Source organism: Muscardinus avellanarius (genome assembly GCF_963383645.1).
Source record: "Muscardinus avellanarius genome assembly, chromosome: 11".
Taxonomy (NCBI): domain Eukaryota; kingdom Metazoa; phylum Chordata; class Mammalia; order Rodentia; family Gliridae; genus Muscardinus; species Muscardinus avellanarius.
The window spans coordinates 102679791-102685576 of record NC_137797.1 but is presented as its reverse complement, the minus strand read 5'-3'; positions in this window follow the sequence as shown (position 1 = coordinate 102685576).

Genomic DNA, 5786 nt, shown 5'->3' with positions numbered 1-5786 from the left:
GTTGAATGTTCTACCTCGAGGACAGCTAGTTCACTTAATGTTGTTGAGCACTGCTCTGGATCTCTGTAGAATGTGGTGAGCTTGGCCACCACTGTTACAAGTTGTAGCCTGTGTCCTGGCAGTAGGATCTCTGTGGAGCATGGGATGAAGAGCCAACCACTTAAATTCCAATTAGCTTCAGCCACTTCAAGTTTTTTTTTTTTTCTGGAGTTCTCTGGTGGCCACAGTACCAGCAGTCCTGATATGGTGAGGCAAGATGGTGCTACCACATCAAGATGGTGCTGCAGCTGTGCCAGGTGAGTGGTGTACTTTTCTGCCCTCTGCCTTTTAGCTTTTTTTCCACCTTTTTCAATTTTCACTGCTGTGTTCAATTTTATGATGGCTTCTTTATCTTGTCAAGATGCTGTTTCACAGTGATAGGAATTGAGCATCAAAAGGACTGAGATGTGCTGCTTCCCTCATTTGCCATCTTCCCAGAAGTCTAAATGACACTCTTATCTCTTCCTTGGGTGAAGAAAAAAAAAAGGCTGTAAGATCACTATCTTGGGCAAATGAAATATGTAGCAAGCCAGGTGCCAAAATAGTGCCCAGGAAAAAGAACCATCATTTTTACTTGTCACCTGTGAACCCAGATACTGACAGGTGAATATTAGGGTACTGACTGTCCCAAACCAAACACCTCTAGGATGGCCAGAGTGGAAATGATTTTATCAGCTCAGCAGAATTTTTGCCTCTTGACTCAGCCATTGGAGTTCACCACTGCTGTGATGACGTGGCTCAATCTTCAAAGTTTTCCATTTCTTAGAGGGAAATGCACTCCTTAGTAAACTTATCAAGGAAAGGAAAGAAAAGTCACATATACTATTCTGGTAGTGATATATAATTTCCCAACCCACATTGCTACTAGCACATGATTTCTGAGTGTGCAATAAAGTTCTAATTTTCTTTCCCATTCTGTGGCCAATGTCAAGCAGAGAACATGACATTATGGTAAAGATGAGTTCAAAGATGTTTTTATGCAAAACATTGTTATTCCCAAAATAGCTCAAAGTATCCCTATCCATACACTGTCTGTCCTTACCACAATTGGAATCTTTCACAACAGGTGTTGACAGCTAGATTCTCATTTGCTAGCATGCAAAGGAAGATATACTCACTTTCACTGTTTTGCATGTTTTGCCTTGTCTAACATCTACAAATTTGGGTTCATCAAGTATGGGTGTCAGTGAGGAATATTTAAATATTTAATGTTTAAATATTTAAATATTTAATGTTTAAATATTTAAACTTAATATATGCTTGGAATATCTAAATTGATAAATGAAACTTAGTCATGAGGAGATGACCTGAATGGTTTATTACAACCAAGGATTTATCTTAACAAAAATATACACTCTGGTAGAAAGGTTTAAAGTAAACATTTTAGGGTAAACAATCTATGGGTTTGCTAAGTTTTTTTCTTTCAAAACCCTCCTAGATATTTCAAGGAATTCCAAGAAAGCTAATTTCCCTGACACTGGATGGGAATAAACAGTTTATAAACACAAAAATGCTTACCCAGCACCACTACCTACAACCCATTTCACTTGGTTCCTGAAAAAATTTCTAAGCTGGACATGATGACACAAGCCTCTAATCCCAGTATCTGGGGGGCTGAAATAGGAGGATCACAGGTTCAAGGTCCGACTCAGCAACTTAGTGAGATCCTGTTTCCAAATTAAAAAAAATAATGATAGGGGTATAATGCAGTAGAAGAACGCTCCTGGGTCGGATTCACACACACACACACACACACACACACACACACACACACACACACACACTAAGAGACAGTAAGAAATGAAGTATTGTCCTGTGATTTCCAAAATAAAAACCAAGTTTCTGAGAACTGAGATTTAATACCCGTCTTTTAAGTTGGGCTTATCAGCCAATAAGATTTATCAAGCTTGTTTCTAATGACTCTGTCCCAAATATAAGTGTTTCTTATTTAATAAAAAGATTCAAGAATTCTAAAGACATTCCTGAAATTTACTGTGATTTGTATTGTGTGCAAGGATTTGTACGCAGTAACTACATTAGAAAATGGATGTTCCAAAGTAATGGTATATATATATTTTTCAGATTTCTTTGTTTTTCAATACAAATTAAATGTCTTTTATTTTTTGTCATACAAGGGATTGAACTCAGGGATATTCTATGTCTGAGCATCACCCCTAGCATTTATTACTATTATTATTGTTATTATTATTATTTAGAAACAATCTCTCTCTAGATTTCTGAGAGTCTTGTTAAATTACTGAACCTTGCCTCAAACCTGTCAGTAGTAGGGATTTAACTCAACCCCATAGGAATTAGGCAAATATGTTACTATTAAGTTACCTCCTCTAGAATAAAATGTCTTAATAAAATTCAATGTACAGTGACTTCTTACCAAGAACCTTTTATTCTTTGTTACTGATTTGAAAGACTACACGTTCAAGCGTCTTATTCTCATTGCGTATAACTGGTGTGTAGTTACACCTAAGACCACAATTGCTGATTTTTCCTGAACTCATTTATTGTATTTGATAGTGTTACTTCTTATTTTCTTTTGGTTTACTTTCAATCACCATTATGTAAAAATGATATGTACAAAACAAATAAATCTTTTGCCATTTGCATCAGAATTCATGTGAGTGTGTTTTTTTTTTGTTTATTCATTTCTCTCAGATACAAAGCTTCCCTCAGTTTCAGTATCAATGTAAATGATTCTGTGTTTCAGCAGTAAACACAATGTCTCTATATTGGCTTAGTGCACTACTTTTATTGGGCTATTATCATTTTATTCCACTAATGTTAACAGGTATGCAATTTTTTTTGTGGTACTGGGGTTCCTGGAAACCCTTCTACCCCGGGCTATGCTCCCAGACCTATTTTTTTTTTATACTTTTTATTTGGAAACAGGGTCTCTTAAGCCAGCAAGGCTGGCTTCAAACCTGCGCAATCCTCCTGTCTCTGCCTCCCAACCGCAGGGATTACAAGCGTGCACCACCATGCCCAGCGGTATGAAATATTTTAATATCTGTTGATGGTTAGTGTTCAAACAGGACACAGACCACATTGGAATCTGACCCCAAATAGTCAACATAAAAAAATTATTAACTTTTACACAGTGGGGAAGTAATGATGGGTTCAATGGAAATAAGCAAAAGATGATTCCCCAGACTAGAGAAATGGCAGATATAAAGAATAACCATAACTAGGCTTGGTGGCGCACACCTGTAATCCCAGTACTTGGGAGGCTAAGACAGGAGATTGCAGATTTGAAGCCAGCCTCAGCAATTTAGGGAAACTCTCAGCAATCTAACAAGATTCTGTTTTAATATTAAAAAGGGAAGATGAACATTGTGGCACACACCTCTAAACCCAATACTTGGGAGGCTGAGACAGGAGGATTATGGGTTTAATAATAGCCTCAGCAAGCAGTGAGCCTTTCATCAACCTAGCTAGACCCTGTTTCAAAATTAAAAGAAAAATACAGCTGTGGGTGTAGTTCATTGATTTTGGATTTAATCCCAGAACCACAAAAGTAAATAAGTAAAGTATAAGGAAGCACAAGGGCAATAGTTCATATCCAACTATAACACTATTTTACACAAGGGAAATGTATATCATGACTCGGTATTGTTGGTCCAGAGACAGCTGGCTACACAAGCACTTTCCTCTCCAACCCACACTAGCAGCCTTGGGGAGAGGGATTTTATCAGTTAGGCTGCAGAAGCAGTGACATCCTTAGTTGACTTAATTTTCTACTTTCCTTGCATGATCCGTATCTCAAGGAAGAGATGGAGTGCACACAAGTAAAACAGCCATGTTAAAACCACATTAAGACTATGTTAGCCGGGTGTGGTGGTGCACGCTTGTAATCCCCGTGCTTGGGAAGTGGAGACAGGAGGATTGCACAGGTTCAAAGCCAGCCACGCTGGTTTAAGAGACCCTGTTTCCAAATTTAAAGAAGTATAAAAATAGGTCTGGGAGTGTAGTCCAGATGTAGAAGGGTTTCCAGAAACCCCAGTACCACACACACACACACACACACACGACCATGTTAAGCCGAGCATGGTGTTGCACCTATTTATTTATTTATTTATTTATTTATTTTTGTGGTACTGGGGATAAAACCCATGGGCATTCTCCCTCTGGGCTATACCCCCAGCCCTATTATTTATTCTTTATTTTTGAAACAGGGTCTCACTAAGTTGCGGTGGGCCTCACTTATTAGCTGAACTTGTCTGCAAACCACGATTCTCTGGTGTCAGCCCCTGAATGCTGGGATTACAGGCGTGCGCCACCATACCCTGCCTGGCACATGCTAGTAATCCCAGCATTTGGGAGGCTAAAACAGGAGGATTGCGGTTTGTGGGCAGCCTCAGCTACTTAGTGAGGCCCTTTGAAACTCAGTGAGTCCTTGTTTCAAAATAAAGAAAAAAAAATAGGGCTGGGGTGTAGCTTGGAGGTAGAATGGCCCCTGAGTTTCATCCCCAATTCCGAAAAAAAAAAAAAAAAAAAAAGCTCATGTTAGTTGACCTCATCCCCAGCATGCATGAAAGGAAGTTAGTGTCCTTCAACATAGCACTTACCAGGCATTAGCGCCTGGGCCTGCTCTCAAGTTCTCTCCCCTAGTGAGGCTCTGGGGAAGGGCATTTCAGGGGCATGTGTCTTCTTGTTCTTTTTTCATGGTTGACTATATAGTAGTTATGAACATGAACTTGGGGGGCTGACTGCTTGTGCTAACACTTTGATAACTTCATTGTCTCACTGAGGGATCCTGGCAAGGTTTTTAACCTATTATCACTCTGTTTCTTCAGGTCCCAGAGTGTCATCACTGCTTTCAGAACTAAACACGATGATGGTTGTGCAACACGGGGTTTAACTGTCTGTTCAAAATGGCACTAAGTAAACACGATTCCTCTCCTTCCTACCTTCCTCCCGGGTTTTATAAGATTGTTTTGTCGTTCATTTCTGTTTCTTGGGTGAAATATTCTACTTATTTGTTTCTTCAATTTTTAAAAATTAAATACAATGATAAAGATGAATTTTCCAAATCTGCCCAAAATCTTTATACTTCAATTTTAAGAAATGCTGTCATTACAGTTTTAAATTTGAAGTTGTTTATAATGTGTCAAATCTCATTCAATTCACTGAACTGGACTGCAACATTACTACTGTACTGGCTGCCATTTTTGTATTAATGTAATATTGAATTGTGATGATAAGCAAATATATTCTGTATAATAGTCACTAAGACATCTATCAAGAATTTTTGATTCATTAAAGGTCTATGTTTACAAAGATTAAAGATTTCTTTAAATGGTTGTATGTTTTCTGTTGGTAAAACAATATATGTTTATCAATTAGATTAACATTTAGTTGTGATGTTCACATCATTTTTATAACTGCTAATCTTGCTCGATCTGTCAGCTTGTGGAATATTTAAAAGTTTTATTATACATAGATTCAGAATTGTTAAAAATGTGACACACTCATTTTGGTAAATGAATTTTAAAAATGACTCGTAATCCTATTTACAGTCTGATATATTATTCTTTTCTTGAATAAGTTTTAAATCTTCTTTTAGTTATCAGCACATTTTACCTGAATAAGTTTTTCATCTGATATTCATATTTGTCTGCCATCAAATGGGGATTGAACTCATAGGCATGGGCGTGCGGATGTTAGTTCAGAATTTGACCTCATCTTACGAAGCTCAATAAACAAGGAAAGCCTTAGTGATTTGCTTAGATAAA